General features: G+C 45.0%; 1 pseudogene; it reads right to left on the bottom strand.

Annotated features, from left to right (window-relative positions):
* Positions 1 to 22,937: 22,937 nt before the first annotated feature.
* On the bottom strand, positions 22,938 to 23,419 carry LOC100760418 (annotated as a pseudogene).
* Between the last annotated feature and the right edge of the window lie 317 nt (positions 23,420 to 23,736).

Below are 23,736 nucleotides of genomic sequence, written 5' to 3'. Positions count from 1 at the left end.
GGGTGGGGGGGGGAGATGAGGAGGAGTGGGAGTGGTGGTGGAGTGTCTCATTAACTTTCATGGCCCAAGGTCCCATGGCCTCAGGAAAATTCACAGACTTGTCTGAAAGTCTCAGCTCTTCTTTTATCTCAATATTTTAACTAATTAATCAGTTTGTTTGTATACTTCCAAATGAGGAAGTCAAATGACAATCCACAGGGCATGAGTCCCTCTTTCCATAAATGGGTCCTAGGGATAAGCACAGGTCATCAGGCTTAGTAGCAGACACCATTACAAGCTGAGACATCTTGTTAAGTGCAGGTCAGTGCTTGCTAAGGGCCTAAAACCTTCCCAAGGGTATCACTTAGGTGTAAAACTTACAGATGGACTTATCAAGGGCTTAAGTCCTTTCCAGTGACTGAGTTCGAGCCTAAGGACTTCTTGGTCTCAAAAAACCAAAAACCAAAAACCAACCAACCAAACAAAAAAACCCAAACAAACCAAAAACCAAAACCAAACCCTAACCCTTTCATAGTGACTCATTGGGACCAGGCTTTACCAGGGTCTAAGTGGGACCCCAAATGTTACCACCAGGGTTTAAACTTGTCTTAGGTCCCTTAGACCCCAGTGAGGACCTGGGGAAGGCCTTAGATGTAATGACACCTAATTTAAGACTTTAGTCCTCAATGATAGTTTAGAGAAGTTCTCTGTCCCCAGGGAATGCCCAAGGCCTTGCCAGGTTTGCACCAAGGCCTAAGACCTTTTGCAGGTCCTCTTTGGCCTGAAGCCCTATCGAAATGACCTCACTGAATCTTAACACCTTCTCAGAGTCTCACTGGCTTTCCCCAGGTATTCACTGGGTCTTAAGGCTTTCACTAGTTTATTACTGAGTTTGAAGGCATTCCCTAGGTTATCATTGGGTCTTGAGGCCTTCTCCAGCGACTGACTGATGCCTGAAGTCTTCGCCAGATTCTCACTGGGATCCCAGGTCTTCCCCAGGGTCTCAGTGGGGCCTAAAGCTGTCTCCAGGGTTTAAACTTGTCTTAAATTTTCCCTAGGAACTCACTGGGACCTAAGGTGTTTTGATTTGAGCTTAAGAGCTTCTTGCAGTTAAATAAGGTATAAGGACTTCCCCGTGACTCACTGGACTCAAGATCTTTCTATGGTCTCTCTGGGGGACCTAAGGCATTCAGTAGGGTCTTTCTGGAACATAAGGCATCTCCAAAGTCTCTCTAGGGCCCAAGGACTTTACCAGGGTCTCATTAGGGCTTCCTGACTTGATTGGTTCTTAAGGCCTCCCAGTGGAACATAGCATCTAAATGGAACATAAAAATCTTCCCACATTCTTCCTGAGGCAGAAATGCTTCTTTAAATATCACCCATAGCTAAAGCCTTTCTCAGGATCTCATCTGGGCCTAGCGCCTTCCCAGAGGAGTAACATTTTAGGGATTCTAGAATCTTGCCCAGGGTCTCAAAGTGGCTGAATGTTATCTCTAGGTTCTAATGGTGCCTGATGACTTCCCAGGGTCTCATAGAGGTCAAAGGTTTTCTTCAGGGCTATTCTGTGGCTTAAGCTCTTCCCAGTGTCTCTCTGTGACCCAGGCCTTCCCCAGGGGCCTCTAGCCCTCCAAAGTTTACAATGGGGGCTGAGAACTTCTCCAGGATGTCACAAATATTGAGGTCTTATATTAGATGTCACAGAGGACTAAGATCTTATGTCAAGTATCTCTGTACTTAAGCCCCCCCCCCCCGCACCCCCTTATTCTCTCTGGTCCTGGGGCCTTCTCAGGTTCCGACTGGAGCCTAAGTCTTCCTGACAGTACTTACCAGGGTTTAAGGCTATCTACAGGTTTGCTTTATGGCCTAAGGGCTGCACTATAGTCTCACTGGGGCCTAATACCTTCACCAGGTCTTCACTGGGTTCTAAGGCTTTATTCAGGTTCTCTCTGGACCTATGGCCTTTCCCATAGTCTGGACAGGGCTGAAGGCTTTCTCCTGGTACTTGCTGGAGTCTAGGGCTTCCTTCAGGTTTTCTCTGGGGCCTAAGGTTATCACTGAGACCCGTCTTTCCCGGGTTCTCACTGGATCCTAAGCACTCATCGGGGTCTCACTGGGGCCTAAGGTCTTCCCAAGTTGCCACTGGGGTTTAGGTCCTTCCTCATATTCTCACTTGGTCTTAAAGCATTTCCTAGATTATGAAAATCTGGAGTCTAAGGCACTACCCAGGCTCTCAATAGACTTAAAAAATTTTCCAAGTTTTCACAGGGCCTATAAGGCCTTCAACAGATTTTTTTGTGGGTCTGAAGACCTTCTCCACATTCTCACTGTGGCCAAAACCTTCTAAGGATTGTTACTTGGGTTTAAGGTCTTCTTCAGGTTCTCACAAGGGCCTAAGCCCCAGGATTTAAGGCCGTCTGTAGAGTCTTACTGACATTCCTCCCATTGTCAGTGGAGCCTAAAACTTTCTTTAGGTTTCCACTGAGACTTAAGCCCTTCCCAGGGTGTCACTGGATCCTTAGGCCTTCTCCATGTTCTCAATGAGTCTTAAAACCTTGCCCAGGTTCTCACTGGATTCTACGGCATTACCTAGGCCGTAAAAAATTTCTAAAAAATTTCCTAAGTTCTTATAGGGTCTATAAGACCTTTAACTATTTTCACTGGGTCTCTAGGCCTTCCAAACATTCTCACTTGTTCCAAGAAATTCTACAAGTTCTCACTGGTACTTAAAGCCTTCTCCAGGTTCTCACTGGGACCTAAGGCATTCCCCAAAGTCTCATTGAGGCCTAACACCTTCTTCAGGTTCTCATTGGGGCCTAAAATCTTCTACAGGTTCTCACTGACATCTAAGGACTTCCCAGATTATCACCAGGTTCTAAGGCCTTCCCCATGTTCTCACTGGGTCTAAAAGCCTTGCCCAGATTCCCACTGGTACTAGAGACTTAACCAGGGTCTCACTGGACCTAAAAATTTCCCCTAGATCTTACAGGGTCTTTAAAGCCTTTAACAGGTTTTCACTATGTGGTGGTTTGAATAAGAATCGCCACCATAGGCACATATACTTAAATGTTTGGTCACTATAGACTGGCTCGGTTTGAAAGGATTGGGAGGTGTGGCTTTGTAAGTGTATGTGTGGCCTTGTTAGTGTAGGTGTGGCCTTGTTAGAGGATGTGTCGCTATGGGTGGGCTTTGAGATTTTCAAAAGCCCGAGTCAGACTTAGTGGCTCTCTCTTTCTTTTGTCCTCAGATCCGAATGTAGAACTCTCAGTTACCATGTCTGCCTGTGTGCCACCATGCTTTCTGCCATGAGGACAATGGACTGTCTTTGAAACTGTAAGCAAGTTATCACTAGGGCCTAAGGCCTTCCTGGGTTCTCACTGGAGCCTAAGGCATTACCCAGGATCTCACTGAAAATTTTCCCCAGTTCTCAGAGGGTCTCTAAGGCCTTTGACAGATTTTCACTGAGTCTGAAGGCCTTCCTCATGTTCTCATTGTGGATTTTAATCCTCTGTATGTTCTTACTGGGGTTTAATCTTAGAGATTCTCACAGGATCAAAGCCCTTTTCCAAAGCCTCATTGAGGCTTTGGCCTTGCTGAGGTTCTCAATGGAGCCTAAAACATAGTAAGGGTTCTGACTGGAGCTTTCAGTCTTCTGAAAGTTGTCACTGTGATCTAAAGCCATGTTCTCACTGGGATCTAACACCTTATGCAAGTTCTCATTGGGTCTTGAAGCCTTGCTCGGGTTCTCAATGGAGCTTAAGTCAAGGTCTCACTGATAACATAAAAATTTTCCCAAGTTCTCACAAGTTCTATAAGGCTATAAAGTTTTCACTGGGTCTGAAGACCTTCCCTTGGTTCTCACTGGGGTCTAAAACCTTCTGCAGGTATTCATTGAGGCTTAAGGCCTAAGGCCTTTCCAGGTTGTTACTTGAGGTCTAAGGCCTTCCCCATGTTATCATGGCATCTTAAAGCCTTGCCCAGGTTCTTCTGGGTCCTGAGGCATTACCTAAGGCATGTTATCACAGGGTCTAGAAGACTGGCAGATTTTCCCTGCAACTGAAGACTTTCCCATTTTCTCACTGTGGCCTAAACTTTCTACAGGTTCTCACTGATCCTTAAGGCATTCTCTAGGTTTTCGGTGTGATCTAAGTCTTTTTCCATAGTCTCATTGAGGCCTACAGGCTTCCCCAGCTTCTCACTGGTGTCTAAAATCTGCTACAGGTTCTTACTGAGTCCCGAGGCCTTCCCAGGTTATAACTTGGATCTATATCCTTCCCCATTTTCTCACTGTATTTTAAAGACTTGCCCAGGTTTCACTGGAGACAAAGACATTAAGGAAGTGTCTCATAGGGGCCTGAAATTTACTTTATGTTCTCACAAAATTTAGAAGTCTTTAACATGTTTTCACTATATCTGAAGGCCTTACCCAGGAACTCACCATGGCTTAGAGCCTTCTACATGTTCTCTCCATAGGAGCTTAAGGCATTCCTCAGGTACTCAATGGGGCTTAAAGTCTTTCTCACATTCTCATTTAAGTTCTTAAAACTTCCTCCAGGTTCTCACTAGCAGACACTTTCTTCCAGTTATCAATGGTATCCTAAGGCCTTCCCAGGTTGCCACTTGGGCATAGGGCCTTCTCATTGGTGTCTAAGATTCTCACTGGACCTAAGACCTTTTCAGGTTATCACTAGGGCCTAAGGCCTTCCCAGTGTTCTCAGTAGATCTTAAACCTTGCTCACATTTTCATTGGAGACGAAGGCATTACCAAGTGTCACACTAGGACCTAAAAAACTCCCTAGGTCTCACAGGGTCCTTAAAGCCTTTGACTAGCTTTCACTGAGTTTGAAGACCTTCTCCATGTTCTCACTTTGGCATAAAAACATCTACAGATTCTCACAGGAGCTTAAGGCCTTCCCCAAGTCCTCACAGACATCTAAGGCCTTTTCCAAAGTCTCACCGAGGCTTTAAGCCTTCCCTAGATATTCATTGGAACCTAAAACCTTCTAAAGGTTCTCTCTGGGGCCTAAGGTATTCTTAAGATTTAACTGGTATATAAGACCTTCCCCATGTGCTCATTGGGTCAAAACTCCTTGCCTAGGTTCTCATTGGATCCTCAGGCATTCCTCGGGGTCTCAATGGGAACATGTTCTCACTGGTTCTTAAAGTTCTTCGTTTTCTCACTGGGGCCTAATGCCTTTTCTGGGTTGTCAGTGGGATTTAAAGTCTTCTCCAGGTTCTGAATGGATCTTAAAGATCTGCCCAGCTTCTCACAGGAACCTAAGAATATAAGCAGGAAGAAACAGAAAATTTCTCTCTTGTCTGCTGAGATGAAGGAGGTAATGTGTGCTGTGGCTTGTTCCTTCTCTCTGATCTCTCAGCATTTCCCTCTATATCTGACTCTGGCTTTTTATTATCTAGACCAATTAAGAACTCCATCTATAAGACATAACACTTTTTCCAGGTTCTCACTGGGGTCTAAAGCATTCTGCAGGTTCTTACAGTGGCTTAGGGCCTTTCTAGGTTGTCAGTGGGGTTTAAGTCATTCCCCTTGTTCTTAATGAGTCTTCATACCACATTCTCACTGAAGCCTAAAGCTTCCCCCAGGGTTTGGCTGCTACCTAAAACTTTTCTAAGTTCTCACTGGGTGTATAAGGCCTTTAGATTTTCTCTGGGTCTGAAGATTTTTCACATGTTCTCACTGAAGCTTAAACCTTTGTCCTGGTTCTCACTGGAGCTTAAGGCATTACCCAGGGTCTACTGGGGCATAATAATTTTGCCAAATTCTCACTAAGTCTACAAGGCATTCAGAAAGTTTCACTGGATCTGTAGCCCTTCCTATGTTCTCATGGTGGCTTGAACATTTCTAGAGGTTCTCACTGGTACTAAGACATTACCCAGGGTCTCACTGGTACCAAAAAATTTCCAAAGTTCTCCCAGTGTCTCTTTTTTGACAGACTTTTACTGTGTCTAAAGACTTTTTCCATGTTCTCACTGTGGTCTACCACCTTCTACAGTTTCTACTGAGGCTAACAGCTTTCTCCAGGTTCTCACTGGGATCTAAGGCCTTCCCTAGGTTTCTTTGAGGTCTTAGGACTTTCTGAGGATGTCACTGAACCTAAAACCATCTACAGATTCTCACTGAGGATTAAGTTACTCAGTTTTTCACTATGAAATAAGGCTTTCCCTAAATTTTCACTGAAACCTTCCTTAAATTCTCATTGTGGCTTCCCTAGTGTCTCACTGTGGCCTAAAACCTTCTCCAGGTTCTCACTGGAGTTTAAAGTATTCCTGAGGGTCTAAATATGGCCTAAAGTTGTTCTCATGTTTTCAATGGGTCTTAAGTCTGCTCCAGTTTCTCAGTGTAATTTAAGGCCTTTGTGAGATTATCACTGGGTACTAAGGCCTTCATAGGTTGTCACTGAGACCTAAGGTCTTCCCAGATTGTCACATTTTTGAAGTCCTTTTGCAGGTTCTTCCTGTGGCCTAAGGCCTTCCTGGGTTGTTACTGGGGTATAAGGCTCCACCATGTTTTTACTGTGGTTTAAAGTCTACTCCAGGTTCTCACTGTGATATAAGGCTTTCCCCAATATGCCATTGAAGCCTTTGTCCTTCCCCATGTCCTCACTGGAGCCGGTAACCTTCCCCATGTTCTCAGTGGGCCTAAAAGCCTTCTCCAGATTCTGACTGAGATCCAAGAAATTTTGAAAGTCTCATTGAGCCCTGTGCCTTCCCTAGGTTATCACTGGAGCCTAAAACCCTCAGCAGGTTTTCTGAGGGCCCTAAAACCTTCTCAAGATTCTTAATGGGGACTAAGCTGTTTCCCAGTTTATTACTGGGATATAAAGCCTCCCAGGTTGTCATTGGGGCCTTAGGCCTTCTCAGGTTGTCATTATAGTCAACAGTCTACAGTGAGGACCCGTGTCCTCACTGGGTCTTAATGCCTAAACTTGCAATGGAGCCTAAGGCAATAGCCAGGGAATTTATGGGACCCCACAGATTTCCCATGTTCTCAGAGGTTCTATAAAGCCTTCATCAGATTTTCACTGTCTCTAAAGCCTTTTTCCATGTTCTCACTGTGCTCTCAAACCTTCTATTGGTTCTCACTGGGGCATAAGGCCTTCTCCAGGTTCTCACTGAGACCAAGAGCTTTCTCCAATGTGTAATTTAGGCCTGAGGCCTCTGTGTTCTTACTAGAGTTAAAATATTCTCCAAGTTCTCCGTCATGCTAAAAGCCCTCTCCAGGTACTGTGATCTAAGGCTTCCTAACAGTTTCACTGAGGCCTAAAGCTTTGTTCAAGTTATCTCTGGGGTCTAAGACTTCCCAGATTATCCCTTGTATCTAAGGCATTCTGTAGTTTCTCACTGTGGCCCAAGGCTTTTTCCCATTGTCATTGGGGCCTCATATTCTCATAGTCTCAATAGATCTTAAAGCTTTGTCTAGATTCTCACTGAAGCCTAAGGAATTACCCTGTGTCTCAATTTACCTAAAGTTCTCCACAAGTTCTCACACATTATATATTAGGCCTTTATCAGGTCTGCACTAGGTCTGAAAACAATCACCATGTTCTCACAGTGGCTCAAAAGCTCCAACATATTGTCACTGGAACTTAAGGCCTTCTTCATGCTGCCATTGTGATCTAAGGCCTTCCCCAAATTCTCAATGTGGACTAAAGCATTCTTCTAGTTCTCACCAAGACCTAACACTTTTCTAAGGCAATTACTGGTGTCTAAGGCCTTTCCAGGTTGTCACAGGGCCCAAGATATTCCCAGTTTCTCACAGGAATCTAAAACCTTCTACAGAACTCACTGAGTTCTAAGGCATTCCCTATGTTGTTGACAAAAGTTTCTGGCCCACCCAGTTGCAGCCATTCAGTCCCAAATAAACACACATAGGCTTATATGAATCATAAACTGTTTGAAATATAGCTCAGGCTTATTACTATATAGCTCTTACAACTTAAATTAACCCATAATTCTTATCTATGTTTGGCCATGTGGCTTGGTATCTTTACTCAGTAAGGTATTCTCATCTTCCTTCATCTGTGTCTGGCTGGTGACTTCATCTCTGCCTTTCCTCTTCCCAGAATTCTCCTAGTCTGGTAGTCCTGCCTATACTGCATTCCTGGTTACTGGCCAATCAGCATTTTATTAAGCCAATACAGGTGACAAATCTTTACAGGGAACAAGAGCATTATCCCATATCACTGTGTTCTCACTGGTGTTAAACCCTTGCCCAGGTTCTCACTGGGGCCTAAGACATTACCCAGCATTTCAGGGTGGCCAAATTTTTCCTAAGTTCAAACAGGTTCTATGAGACATATGAAAACTTTTCTCTGGGTCTGAAGGCTTTCCCATGTTCTCATTGTAGCCTAGAACTTTCACCACATTCTCATTTTGACTTAAGGCCTTCTCTATGTTCTCAATGATATCTAAGTACTTCTCCTTAGTGTCAGTGAGGCCTTAGGCATTTCCCATGTCCTCACTGGGGCTTAAAGCCTTCTCCATGTACTCACTGGGGACTCAGGGCTTCCCTCTTTGAAATTGGGGACTAAGGCCATAGCTATGTTCTCAGTTGGGGTTTAAAGCCTTGCCCAGGTTCTCAGTGAAGGCTAAAGCATTATCCAAGGACTCAAGAGGAAATAAAATTTTTCCCAAGTTCTCACAGGGTCTATAAGGACTATGACAGTTTCTCACTGTATCTGAAGTGAAGGCCTTTTGTATGTTCTCACTGTGAAAATGTTTAGGCCTCAGTAGGATTGGGGTAATGCCTTAGGCTCTGGTGATAACCAGAGCAAGGCTTTAAGACACAGCAAGAACATAGGGAATGCCTTAGAACCTAATGACCACCAAGGAAGTCTTTAGGCCCCAGTGAGGATGTGTAGAAAGTTTTAGGACACAGTGAGAACCTGGAAAATGTCTGAGGGCTCAATGAGACTTTGGGACCCTAAACTATAAGGCTAAGGGTCAGTGAAAACCTTAAGACCCTGCTCACTAAAGTTTTTTCAAAGTTATCATTGGGGCTTACAGCCTTCCCATGTTGTCTCTGAAATCTAAGACCTTCCAAGATTTGTCCCGCGCGATCGTCTCGCCAGCAAGAACGACACAGGACACTCGGATCCTTCTGCAGTAAAGCTTTAATGCATCTTGAGAGAGAGAGCATAAGCTTACAGAGCGGAGACCCCGAACTCCCAAGAACCCATCCCTTATATAGGCTGGCAACCACTGCCTCGGACGTGTTACCCCCTGACTCGCTGCAGCTCATCGGACCATATGACGCAGAGAGAGGTAGAGACCAAGGGATGGAAAGTTACCCAGCACATGCACACTAACTTGTTTACCATTCGGTGCCTGCCGGATGCAGGCGCCATCTTGTAATGGAGAATGCAGGGACGGCTCCCCACATCTCCCCCTTTTTTATTAATTAATGAAATTCATATTTTTACAAGCAAATAGGTCACCCATATGTTGAGGGATAGAGGCAGAGGTTGTACCTTCCCAATCAAACATTAAGACTGTGTACGAGAGTCGCCATTAGGCTGTTAGCTTGACCCGAAGTGCTCTTGACCTGTCTTCTGCCGTTTCTGGGAAAGGGAGAGTAGGGCAGGCAACCCTTATGCAGGACAACATGCCTCCCAGAGAAGCCTGCATACTGGGCAACTCTCTGTGGGATGCCTTGCTCGACATCCCTCATGGGCTGCTCAAGCCAGACACTCTACCCTGTGCAATGAGCCTAGGCTCCGGGTGTGCAAGAGCTGTCTGGCTGGCAGCCTATTGCTTAAGCATAGTTAGCCAAATATCAGTGGAAGCCCCTTGTTCCAAAGCTACAAGCGCTTGGGCGATAACCACCTTGTCTCTCTTAGTTTGAGCCCTGAGCCTACAGACCAGCCAGAGAAGCAACACCAATACGCAGCAAACGGCTGCACCAAACAATCCCACCCCCACCCATTCCTTAAAATAGGAGACAGCTGAAGCGATCCATGATGACAATCCCTCCGTCAAGGACAGGTCAAGGCGCGTGGAGTTAATCTGGATAATAGCGGCTCTCAACTCCCGGGGAGAAAGTGGAGTTCCGACTTTTGAGGGTCCGAAGGGGCTCTTCGGGTGAGTCTTTCCGGGATCCACAGGGGATTCTCTTTGTCCTGTGGAAAAACACATATAGCTCCCCTGGATCTTATGAGAATAGGATCCGGGCCTCTCCAAAGACCAGTTAAGATATCTTTCCATTTTACCATTTCCTTTGGCCTTTCAGGTTCTGAGGTCTGGCGCTCAGCCGCAGTATGGCCCTGAGTGTCAATGTTTAGAAAATTAAGGGTAAAGAGTGCCATGGATATTGCAACTCTTGGCACCAAGGGTAAGGATGCTCCCATTCCCTCCTTTTGTTTGATTAAATAAGACTTAAGCGTGCGATGGGCACGTTCCACAATGCCTTGTCCTTGAGGGTTATAAGGTAGGCCAGTCAGATGGGTAACCTCCATCTGTCTGCAGAAGTGCCAGAACTTTTGAGAGGTATAAGCCAGCCCATTATCTGTTTTTAAGAAGCACACAGGTGGCTAGGTAACTTCTTTCTGAGGCAGGGTTTTTCTGTGACTTTGGAGCCTGTCCTGGAATTCGATCTGCCGGACCAGGCAGGCCTTGAACCCATAAAGATCCATCTGCCTCTTACTCCGAGTGCTGGGATTAAAGGCGTGTGTCACCAACGCCCTAAACTTAAAGGCGTGTGCCACCAACACCCTGAGCTTAAAGGTGTGTGCTACCAACATAATAGATTAGCATCTTTTATAAAACAAGAACTTTACATTGTCAGGCTTTGCTTAAAAATAATTCTAAATTGAAGCTCTTTAAGTACAAACATTAATAAAATCAAACATTTGAAAACTGGTTTTAAAAAGAAATTTAAATTCCCTTAAGGTCTTTCTGCAATATATAGAAGCATTAACATTTTAAATCTTAACTGAAAAACTTGTTTCTAAGATGGTACCTCTAATTTCCATGCGGTCACCTTTAGTCAAGATGGCGGTTTAAGTATCCTTTTTTTAACTTCAGCAAAATGGCGACCAGTTAGTCATGTGACCAGGTTGCATGTGGCTGGCTACCAGGAAACAGAACATTTTCTCTGACTTGTAACAACCTTTTCTCTGACCTTTAACAACTTTAGGATATGAGGCTTTCCCCAGGCACCCCAGGCCTCCAAGCAGTGTTGGATAACATGCGCAGCCTTTTCCCCTGTCAAAGACTGGGAAAGCCATCTGCAGTTTCCTCCGCTCCTCTAATGGTAAAAAGGAGTCGGTACCACATTTTTGTTGTAACTCATATAATGGGGGTGCTGATGGAAGCATACCCGCTGGATTAACAGGCGGTGGCCTCATATTTGCTTTCACTTTTGGCAGCCAATATCTATCGGGGTGGTATCTGTCCTCTATATATCGTGCTGCCTCCTCCTCTAGCTCTGTTTCCTCGCTAGAGTCTAAAATCTCAGAGTCTGAGCTGCTCAGCTCCAAGGCCTCTAGTTCCGCCGTAGGGTAGAGACTAGGTTTTGAGTCTTTATTTCTCTTAGATTTACCGGGGTGTGACTGGTCATCCCCTATCGTCTCTCGCCCCTTTTTTGTATCCTGGGGAGGGCCCTTTTTCTTAGACATGTCCTTCCTTTTTTGAGCTCCTAATCTCTCATCTCATTCGGTTTCTGATATATTATCCTGTACCTCTTTAAGCGTTTCTTGACTCTCTGCTACCGTGGGACGGCAAGCCTCATCCTCTAGACGGTTTTTAATTAGGTCTCTCTGTTTTGAAGAGCCCATTATGCTGGCGGCTACCTGGGGTAAGCTTGGTCTCGAACTGAAACACCAGCCACGATGAGCACAATATAAGACCAATATGAACAAAAGAAGAATGAAGACTAGAGTTAAGGCTTTTACTGACCCATCCCATGGTGGTGACAAATTAAGGACAAAGTCAAAAAAAAAGGTATCAGGATTAAGCATACCTCTCCGAACTTACCACCCTGCAGTTCTGAATCTGCCCCGTCCTCCGAGGGGGTCTCCGCGGTGCCAGCGATGTTAATAAGTTCCCGGGTTTTGGCACCAGATGTCCCGCGCAATCGTCTCGCCAGCAAGAATGACACAGGACACTCGGATCCTTCTGCAGTAAAGCGTTAATGCATCTTGAGAGAGAGAGCATAAGCTTACAGAGCGGAGACCCCGAACTCTCAAGAACCCATCCCTTATATAGGCTGGCAACCGCCGCCTTGGACGTGTTACCCCCTGACTTGCTGCAGCTCATCGGACCATATGACGCAGAGAGAGGCAGAGACCAAGGGATGGAAAGTTACCCAGCACATGCACACTAACTTGTTTACCATTCGGTGCCTGCCGGATGCAGGCGCCATCTTGTAATGGAGAATGCAGGGATGGCTCCCTACAAAGATTTTCACTGGTTTCTAAGTTTTCTGCTGTTTTTCACTGGAGCCTACGACATTCCCTATATTCAACTTGGTCTTAAAGCCTTGCCGGGTGAACACTGTAGCCTAAAATATTACCCAGGGTCTCACTGGGACCTAAAAATTTCCCCAAGTTCTCACATATTTGATAAGTCCCTTGGTAAGTTTTCACTGGGCCTGAATATCTTCTCCATGTCCTCACTGGGGCCTAAAACCTACAGGTTCTCAGTGGGTCTAAAGATCTTTCTCATGTTCTCAATGTAGTCTAAAACATTCTGCAAGTTCTCTCTTGTGCTCAAGTGCTGTAGAACAATCCTTTTTATACACTGTGAAGATTTGTCATTGTAATTGGTTTAATAAACAATAGCTGAACAGAATAAGATTAGGTGGGAAAGCCAAACTGAGAATGCTGGAAAGGAGAAGGGCAGAGTTTGGAGTTGCCAGCCAGGTGAAGAGGGAGCAGGAGATGAATGTACCATGCTAATAAAAGTACTGCCACATGGCAGAACATAAATAAGGAATGTGAGTTAACTTAAAATATAAGAGCTAGTTAGTAATAAGCCTGAGCTATTAATCTATAATTAATACTAAGCCTCCAAGTGATTGATTGAGAGCAGCTGTGGGACAGGAAAATTCTGCCTACACTTAAGGACTTCTAAAATTTTTCACTGTGATCTAAAGCCTTCTCCAAAGTGTCACTGAGGCCTAAGGACTTACCTGGTTCTCACGGGGCCTAAGGCCTTCCCAGGTTTTCACTCAGACTTAAAAGACTTTCCAACGTTCACTCTGGAAATACCCAAGTTTTCACAGGTGCCTTTAAAATTTCCCAAGTTCTCACAGAGACTATAAGGCCTTTGCCAGGTTTATCACTGTCAAAGTGATAAACTGAAAACTTTTCCCCATGTTCTCACTATGAAACATTACATATCCTATAAAATTTTATAGGTTCTCACTGGGGTAAAAGCCATCTTCACATTCTCAGTGGTTTCTAATGCCTTGTCCAAGTCTCACTGAGGCCTTCTGCCTTCCCCAGGTTCTCACTGGAGACTAATATCTTTTACATGTTCTCACTGAGGCCTTCTCCAGGTTCTAACTGTGATCTAAGGCCTTCCAAAAGCATCGAGTCCTAATACCTTTCCCTGGTTCTCACTGTGAGCTAAAACTTTCTACATATTCTCACTTGGATCTAAGGCCTTTCCCATGGCCTCAGCTTTCTCCCATATTCTCGCTGTGGTCTGAAACCTCTTGCAAGTTAACACTGAAGCCTAAAACATTACCCAAGGTCTAACTGAAGTCTAAAATCTTTCACAACTTCTCAATTGTTCTCCAAGGCCTTTGGTATTTTTTCACTAGGTCTGAAGTCCTTCCCTGTGTACTTAGTGGAACATAATGCCTTTTCCAGGTACTGACTGATCTAAGGCCTTCCCCAAATTCTCATTGGAGCTTAAAGCCTTCCACACATTTTCAAGGGGCCTAAAGCTTTCTACAGACACTCACTGGGCCTAAGGACTTCCCAGGTTGTCACTGGGATCTAAGGCTTTCCTTTGTTCTCTGGCTCTTAAATCCTTGCCCCGGGTCTCACTGGGTCCTAAACTTTTCCCAAGTTCTCACAGGTTCTTTGGCTGGTTTCCACTGGTTTTGAAGGACTTCCCTATGTTCTCACTGGAGCCTAATGCCTTCTATAGGCTTAAGGCCCTCTCCAGGCTCACACTAGGATCTAATAATGCCTTCTTCAAAGTCTCATTGAGGTCTTAGGTTTTCCCTAGCTTCTCACTATGGCCTAAAATGTTCTACAGGTTCTTGCTGAAGCCCAAGACATTACCCAGGATCTCACTGGGGCCTAAGGTTTTCCTCTTCATCTTGAGTCTTAATGCTTCCCCAACTTCTCACTGGGACTTACAATCTTTCCCAGGCTATCACTGGGGCATAAGGCCTTCCTAGGTTGTCAGTAAGGTCTCAGGCCTTCTCCATGTTCTCACTGGGTGTTAAAGCCCTGCCCAGGTTCTCACTGGAGCTTGCGGCATTACCCTAGGTCTCACTGGGGCCTAAAATTTTCCCAAGTTCTTACATTCTGTAAGGCCTTTGGCCGGTTTTCACTAGGTCTGATGGCCTTCTCCATGTTGTCACTGGAGCCTGTCACCCTCCAGAGCAGCAGTTCTCAACCTAGAGGTCATGATTCCCAAAAAGACCACCAGAAAACACAGATATATACATTATGATTCATAACAGTAGCAAAATTACAGTTATGAAGTAGCAACAAAACTAACTTTATAGTTGGGGTTCACTACTGTAGGGAGAAACCTAATTAGAGGACCACTGACCATGCCCACTTGGGGGTGGTCACAGTTACATAACAAGTGTTTAAGAAGGAGGGAGGCGAGCACTTGCCTCTCTCTCTTGGCTGAGCTGACTGGGAAGTATTTCTGGGTCTGTCCTGCTCAGGTGCAAACCTGGTCACTGGTTCCCTTGTGTGAGTATTTTCCCCCAATAAACTACTGGTTATCAACCTATCTCTGACTCCACTTTGTAATCATCAATATCTGATGTCAGAAGGTGGTTTCACCCCCATACCTCCTGGCCTTTCCCCATTAGGAGCTCCTCTGCGGGTCTCCCACAGGGACTGCCCTGTGTTCCCATCCCTTGCCACTCCTTTGTCCCATATTGGCCCAACCGAGTGTTTTTTTTCCCACAGGTCTCCCAGCCCGAGGTTCCCAGAGGAAGCAAGGACACCCGCCGCAGCTGCCGCTGCCACCTCCCCGGGTCTGTCTCCCAGCCTGAGCGTGGCTACCGCTGGCTGCCATTCTGAAGGTTTTCCCAACCCAAGGGCCCACCCCCTCCATTCCGTCACCTTGCAGCTGGATGCCGCCTCAGTGCCCCGAACTGGCTACTGCCCTGCGGGTTTCCAAAGCCCTTCTTTTTTGACAAAACCCCATCCCTTCCATCCATTCTAACTTGGTCCGAAAGCCATTCAGATATTTTTCAGATTGTTTTGAGAACAACTTAACAATCCACAGCTGAACTCTGTTTCGTGGCACACCTGTGCCACCACAACTGGCCACCTGTGCCATCTGCTGGTCAAACATAGTTATTGCAAGCTGAAATCAAACCATAGAAAGGTAAAAGCCTTATATTTTATCTGGTAATAATAACTGAGGTTTATTACTCTGTAACAATGGCAGCTAATCTGGCAATGCAGAACATCGGGAATATTCTTGCTTCTTACGTGAATTCGATGTTAGAGGAGGCTTATGACTTGCTGGTAACATACCTATAAATTATGTTAGCAGTCAGCTTCATAGCTCACGTGATATCTCTAACCAGAGGACTGAGACACAGGGAAAAGGACAAAGAACCTGTACGAATTATGGGCAGCTTAGAAAGTTGGATGCAATATATAAAAGCCAGCCAGGAAAACTTGATCTCTGAAATGAAAGACATGAAACATTTACGTAGAGAAGTTGAAGATGCTAAATCTGGCCGCTACATTACTAACACAGGTAGAACAAACTCTTGGTCAAATAGAAAGCAAAATTTGTTCCATGTCTGATGCCTTAAATGGAAAGGTAGCTAAGAACCAGGACAGGATTAGTGAACTGGCAAAGACAATTCTATCCATGTCTGGTGAATCTACTGCCACAGGCCAAAATCTGAAGTCAGGGATTGGATATTTAGAAGGCAACTTACATGCCATTTTACAGATACTATCTAAGGATGAGAATATTAAAGGTTTAGAAGCGTATGTAAATGAAGAAACAAGAAAAATTAACCATTCTATGAAATCCTTAGAATCTTATATGATTCACCAGGTTCAATCTCTCAAAGAGACAGTTGTTGCAAGGCTACAAGCCTTGGATAACTGTCAATCAGATTCCTCCCAATCTGCTGCACCTATCCCAATCAAACATCAGGAAAACCTTCTTAAGGTTGTTATACACACACCACTGGTCTTCCCATCAACTATGTCAGAAAAACCACCATCTAAGAAATATCCAAATGGCCATGTTGCATACCAGTGGGAACTGATACAACTAAAAGACTTAAAAGGAATTAAGGAGGCTGTTGTCTCATATGGTCTCCATAGCACTTATGTCAAAGAATTATTAAATTCACAGACAACTTTTGATAGAGTAAAACCCACAGATTGGGAATGCCTAATATCAGCTGTACTTGAAAATTTGTCTCAAATACAGTAGAGGGCTTTATGGAGGGAGGAAGCAAAAACCCTCAACCTTCAAGGCTTAAAGAAAGGTTATGAAGCTCCCCAAGATAAGATTCTTGGTGAGGGTCTTTAGTGCTAACCCACAGGCTCAGGCTGCATATGAAGAGCACATATTGTCCTTATGCAGGACAGCAGCCTTAAATGCCTGGGACAAGGTTTGTGAACCCAGAGAAAGATACTCTATACCATGATAGCACAAGGACCGACAGAACAGTTCACTGACTTTTTACAAAGACTATCCAGGGCAGTAGAGTTACAAGTAGCAGACTTAGACTCTAGAAAAATACTTGTACAATCTCTATCCTATGAAAATGCTAATACACTATGCAAAAGAATACTTTTGCCTTTAAAGATCAGATCAGCACCACTGGAAGATTGAGTCTTGCATACAGCTAATCTCGAGTATAATATCCAAGATACAGAAGCTTGGGCAGGAGAGGCAATCTCAAAAGGTTTAAAAAGATACAAAGAGACTAAATGTTCTAAAGGTGATGACACAGAAGTTTGAGAAAGAGAAGCAAATTCCAAAGGTCTAAAAGACACCAAGAGGCCAGATGCTCTAACTGTACTGAAACAGGAACTTGGGTAGGAAGAGCAATCTCCAGAGGGTTGAGAAGACATCAGGATACTAGATGTTTTAACTGTGGCAGAATAGAACATATTAGAAGAAATTGTAGGCAAGGAGATTCCAACAATGTCTCATATAGAAGGCCTCCACCTCCTGGATTATATAGGAGATGTGGTAAGGGCAGACACTGGACCAGTGAATGTAGGTTGACCAGAGACATAAAAGGAAACCCATTAAATAGGGAAACTCCCCTTGGGGGCCTCTCTAAGTCCCCCACATTGGGAAAGGTCTGGTCATTCCCAGTCACTGTGGAGGACAATCCCTCACAGGACAAATTGCAAAGAATGGTACCACTCTAGATGGTAGTTTGGCTAGTGATGAGGAATCAAACATGACTAGAGGAGACAAAAACACATATTTTGGTAAAATTCTATAAAGGATCAGAGGCCTCAGTTGAAAGTAAGAATAAATAATAAAGTTATGTCCGATTTGGTGGACACTGGGGCAGACGTGACTATTATAACCCAAAAGTCCTGGCCTCAGAGATGGCTTCTAAAAGAGGTGAATGTTGAATTTTTAGGGATTGAAACTTTATCTAAAGTACACCAAAGTATGAGGTGGGTTGTCTGCATAGGACAGAAACCTTCGTATAGGTTTCTTACTCTTTCTCCTGGTTTACGAATCTTGTCCCAGGCATTTAAGGCTGCTGTCCTGCATAAGGACAATATATGCTCATCATATCCAGCCTGAACCTGTGGGTTAGCATAAAGACCCTCACCAAGAATCTTATCTAGGGGAGCTTCATAACCTTTCTTTATGCTTGAAGCTTGAGGGCTTTTCTTCCTCCATCCACAGAGATCTCCACTATATCTGAGATGAATTTTCAAGCACAGCTGATACTGAGAGTTCCCAATCTGTGGGCATCCTCCTATTAAAGGTTGCCCATGAATTTAACAATTCTTTCACATAAGGGCTATGGAGCATATGAAACAACTGACTCCTTAATTTCCTTAAGGTCTTTGAATTGTATGGGTTCCCATTGATATGCCATCTGGCCATTTGGATGCTTTTAGGACAGTAGCTTTTCTATCATAGTTGCTGGGAACACCATTGGCATACACATAATAACCTTAGGAAAGTTTTCCTGATGTTTGAACCGAGAAGGTGCATCGGATTGAGAGCAATCCGATTTTGTGTCATCCATAGCCTGTAGCCTGGCAACCATATTCTCATGTAGAGATTGAATCTCCTGAGTCATGTGAGATTCTAAGAGTTTCATAGAATTAGTAAGTTTTCTTATTTCTTCATCTACATGTGCTTCCAAACCTTTAATATTTTCATCCTTGGATAGTATCTGAATGGCATGTAAATTGCCTTCTAAATATCCAATCCTAGACTCCAGCTTTTGGTCTGTGGTGATAGATTCCTCAGACATGGAGTGAACTGCCTGTGCTAGGCCACCAATCCTATCTCAGTTCTTAGTTATTTTTGCATTCAAAGCATCAGACATGGAACAACTATTGGTTTCTATTTGGCCATGAGTTTTTTCTACCTATGTTAGTAATGTGGTATGGCCAGAATGAGTATTCTCAACTTCTTTACATAAACCTTCCATGTCTTCCATTTTTTAATCAAATTTTCCTGGCTGACTTTTATATCCTGCATCCAATTTGCGAAGCTATCCTTTTCCCTGTGTTGCAATCCTCTGGCTAGAGATATCATGTGGACTATAAAGCTGACTGCTAACACAGCATATAGGTACATCACTAGCAAGTCATAAGCCTCCTCTAACATTGAATTCACATAAGTAGCAAGAACATTCCCAATTTTCTGCATGGTCAGATATTCTGCCATTCTGCAAGCTTACCTGTACCAGTTACTGTCCAACTGCAGTAACTGTTTGACCAGCAGGTGGTGCAGGTGGCCAGTTGTGATGGCGCAGTGGCTGGGTGGTGGTGGGGCAGTGTTCAGGGGCAGAGATGAAGTCTGTCTCAAGACTACCTGAAAAATATCTGAACTTTCCAAACCGAGTTAGAACAGATGAAAAAAATTGGCTGTTGTTAGCAGAAAAGGCCTTGGATAACCTGCAGGGCCATAGATGATTGAGGTACCAAGCAGTATCAGTTCCTGGTATTGGCTAATAACTCGAGGCACAGCTCAAGGGGTATGAGCAGTGGCAGCACTTGGCCTGCAAGCGGCGGTGGCGGGTTTGGAGGTCTGCGGAGAAAAAAAGAACTCTCCTGGAGGGGCTGAGCGGTATCCGGTGCCACGTGGCTGCAAAGGCTAACACGGAAGGGGAGGAAATTGAGTTTCTAAAAATGGAGGAAACCACAGAAGGCACATGTGGCCTGGCTTGTCTCAGTCCCAAGCCACAGAAGCCACGGGGTAGAAACCGCCATCGGGCCGGACAGTGGAGAGTGCTGAACAGGTTCTTAGGCCCAGCTGGAATGGGATTGGAGGTGCAGGCGGAAACAGCTTTTGGCCTGGAAGACTAATCTGGGAGGAATGAAACTCTCAGGTGGCTCCGGCCACTGCAGGCTCCTCTCAGCACAGGAGAGACTCTGGCGATTGGTGCCTCGAGCGTTTCTCGGCAAGGGGGTTGGGAGGGAAAGGTGAAAGGCTACCCAGGCACCGATGCAGCAGGGGAATAAATCCCACCAGAGGCCACAACCCACCCATGGGTTCAGAATCAAAACTACTCCTGACACCAGTTAAAGTGGATTGCAATGGAGTCAGAACTAGATTGATCACAGATAGTTTATTAAGAAAGTGCTCATGCGACCGAGTCAGTCCTGTTCAGCCAGGCAGGAGAGGGAAAAGAGAGCCACATGTGTGCATCCCTGACATTTAAAGCCTTGCTATGTCACTCAGTGGGCATGGTCAGTGACACCTGTGCCAGCCCCCAAGGGGGCGTTGCCAGCATTTCCCCCTACAAATATTTCTCCAGGTTATAACTGTGATATAAGGCCTTCCCCCAAAGATTCACTGATGCCTAAAGCCTTCCCCATAGTCTCAATGGTTCTAAGCCCATTTTATTCAAGTTCTCACAGAATCTATGAGGCCTGCAACAGGTTTTCACTGGGTCTGAAGGACTTCACCATGTTTTTCCTGTGGCCTAAAATATTCTACAAGTTCACACCATGGCTTAAAGATTTCTCCAGGTTTATACTACAATCTAAGGCCATATTCAAAGTCTCATTGAGACCTTAGGCCTTCCCAATTTCTCATTGGAGCCACAACTTTCAACATGTTCTCAATGGAGATAAAGGTATTGTCCATGTTTTCACTGGGACCTAAGGACTTCTTCAAAGTCTTAATGATGCCTTAGGGCTTTCCCAGATTCTATTGCCTAAAACATTCTACAGGTTCTTATTGGGTCTTAAGGCCTTCTCCAAACTCTAACTGTAATCTAAGGCCTTAATCAAAGTCTGATTAAGGCCTAAGGCCTTCCCCCAAATTATCATTAGTGCCTAAGTCCTGTCTCATGTTGTCAATGGAGGCTAAGACCTTCCCAGATTCTCACTGTTGTCTAAGGCCTTCTGCAGATTCTCACTGGAGTGTTACACCTTCTACAGATTCTCACCGGGGCTTAAGGCCTTCTCCATGTAACTACTGGGATATCATGCCTTCTCCAAAGTCTCAATATGGCCCTAGCCCTTTGACTGCTTCTCACTGTAGCCTAATAAAACCTTCTACAGGTTCTCACTGGGGCTTCAGGTGTTAATCAGTATCTTAGTGGGACCTAAGGTTTTTCACTTGTTCTCGTTGGGTCTTAAAGCTTCCCTATGTTCTCACTGGGAACTATGGCATTTCCCAGGTTATCACTGGGGTATAAGGCCTTCCAAAGTTGACACTGGAGCCTCGGCTTCCCAATAGTCTTACTGGTGACCAAAACCTTCCCCATGCTCTCACTGTGTCTTGAATCCTTGCTGAGGTTCATTAAATAGTGTCTCACTTTTGCCAAAAATTTTCCCAAATTATTTCTATAAGACCTGCAACCAGTTTTATCTACATGGGAAGTTTTTTTCCCTATGTTCTCCCTGTACCCTAAAACCATCTACAGGTTCACACTTTGGTTTAAGGGCTTCTCCAGATTTTCACTGCGAATTAAGGCAGCATCCAAAGTCTCATTGAGGTCTTGGGCCTTCCCCAGTCTCTCACAGTTACCTAAAACCTTCTACAGGATCTCACTGAAGTTTAAGGCATTCCTTAGAAACTCAGTAGGGCCTAAGGTCTCTCCCATGTTCTTGTTGGGTCTTAAAGCCTTGCCCATGTTCTCATTGGATCCTAAAATATTACCCAGTCTCTTACTGGGACCTAAAATTTTTCCTCAAATTCTCATATGTTCTATAAGGACTTTTATTTGTTTCCACTGTGTCCATGGTTTCATTGTGGCCCAAAACTTTCATATTGGGCATGAAGGCCTTCTCCCGTTTCTTTCTGTAATCTAAGGCCTTCCCCTTCCTCAGTCTAACTGAGGTTAAACATTCCCCAGATTCTCACTGAGACCTAGGCCTTCTCGGGCTGTCATTAGGGCCTAAAACCATCCCAGATTCTCACTGGTGTCTAAGGCCTTCCATGTGTTCTCACTATGGCCTAAGGCCTTCCCCATGGGTTTTAAAATCCTTGCCCAGGTTCTCATTGGAGCCTAATACCTTCCTTCGATTCTCACTGGGGCCTAAAATTTTCTAAGTTTCTCAAGAGAGCTAAATGGCTTCTCAAAGTTCTTACTGGAGTCTAAGGCCTTCTTCCAACTTTATTGAGGCCTTTGGTCTTCCCCAGGTTCCCACTGGATCCTAAATATTCTAGAGGTTCTCACTAATGATTAAGGCCTTCTCTAGTTTCTTACTGTAATCTAGTCCTTCCTCAAAATCTTGAGGCCTAAGGCCTTTCTCAGGTTCTTCTTGGGCCCATTCCTTTCCCAGGTTATCACTGGGTCCTAAGGCCTTCCAAAGTTGTCACTGAGACCTAAGGCTTCCCAGATTCTTAATGGTGTCTAAGGCTTTCTGAAGCTTGCCATTGGGGCCTAAGGTCTACCCAAGTTTTTATTCACTGGACTCTAAGTCTTTCCCCATATCCTCACTGGGTCTTAAAGCACTGTCTGGATTTGCACTGGAGCCTAAAGCTTTATGGAAGGTCTCACTAGGACCTAAAAATTGTCTAAATTCTCACACATTATATAAAGCTATCTGTAGCATTTAATTATTCTGAGAGCCTTTTCCATGTTCTCGCTATGGCCTAAAACTTTCTACAGGTTCCCACTCAGGATTAAGGCCTTCTCTAGGTTCTTACTGAAATCTAAGGCCTTCTGCAAAGTGTCATTGTGGCCTTAGATCTTCCCCAAGATCTCACTGGAGCTAAAACAGTCTGTAGGTTCTCACTGTGGCATAAGTGATTCTGTAGTTTAACATGGGCCATAAGGTGTTTTCCAGGTTCTCATTGAGGCCCAAGTCCTTCCAAGTTTGTCACTGGAGCCTATATATTGCTATATAAGGCTTTCTGCAGGTCCTCACCGAGTCCTAAGGCCTTCCCACATTGTCACTAGGGTCTATGGATTTCTTTTTTTTTTTTTTTTTCTTTTTTTGCTGTTTCAAAAAGCTTTGTTTTGACTTGGTCCAAGACCTGGGAGGGGCTCCTAGGTGATTACAAAGGTGTCTAGTGGCTTGAGAGATTCTGGTGAAGGTCCTAAGGCTGGCTGGAGCAGAGCAGAGCAGAGGGAGCCCCTTGGAAGGCAAGGCCTCCTAATCATGTTTGAGAGTAAGCCGCTCAAAGAGATGCTCGCTGAGAGACAGCGAGGGCCCAGCCAGCTTACAGATGAGGAGCTTCACCTCCTCATACAGGAAGTAGCCTTCCAGGAAGTAACAGAGATGAGGACCTGTGTGACCAGAACCCAGGGAATAAAAATCCAAGAGGGCCTGGTTCGGGTCCTTCTTCAGGGCCAAGGCAGCTTCCACGGCTTCCTGGGTTTTACCCACTCGTCTTGAGATGGCTTATGCACATCCTGGAAGAGTGCGTGGCCCCTGCAGTCATTCTGAAATTTGAGGGGACAAGCCTTCGTCAATTTGTGGAAGAAGTGGCCTACACCCACCAGAGCCATGTCATCCCAATCAAAATAGTAGCCCAGAGAGCGATAGGTGTAGGAGGCCCACAGGTGCAGGTTGACTAGGTGGGTCACCACAGCTTCCACTTCGGTGGAATAATTCTGGCGAATCTGGGAGGTCATGGCTGACACTATATGGAGCTAACTGGAAAGAGACGGTGCTGGCTGGTCCTAGGAGCCGAGGGTGGCGAGGAGATGGTCCCAAAGGCTGGAGAGACTGAAAAGAGGCTGGAAGCTAACGAAGAGGGAGTCCCCGGGTCTGTTGCGTCCAAACACTGTTGAAGAAAGACAGATCCACCGGCCCGCCGAAGCTGCTGCTCTGGGTCTATGGATTTCTTCATGTTCTCAATGGCTATTAGAGCCTTGCACAGGTTCTCCCTGTAGCCCAAGGCATTACCCAGAGTTTTGGTAAGTCCTAAAAATTTTCCCAAGTTCTCCCA

The sequence above is a fragment of the Cricetulus griseus genome, chromosome 3, assembly GCF_003668045.3.
Source record: "Cricetulus griseus strain 17A/GY chromosome 3, alternate assembly CriGri-PICRH-1.0, whole genome shotgun sequence".
In the NCBI taxonomy this organism is placed as follows: Eukaryota; Metazoa; Chordata; class Mammalia; order Rodentia; family Cricetidae; genus Cricetulus; species Cricetulus griseus.
Note: the sequence above shows the minus strand (reverse complement) of the source record. Positions and strands in the feature narration are given on the sequence as shown.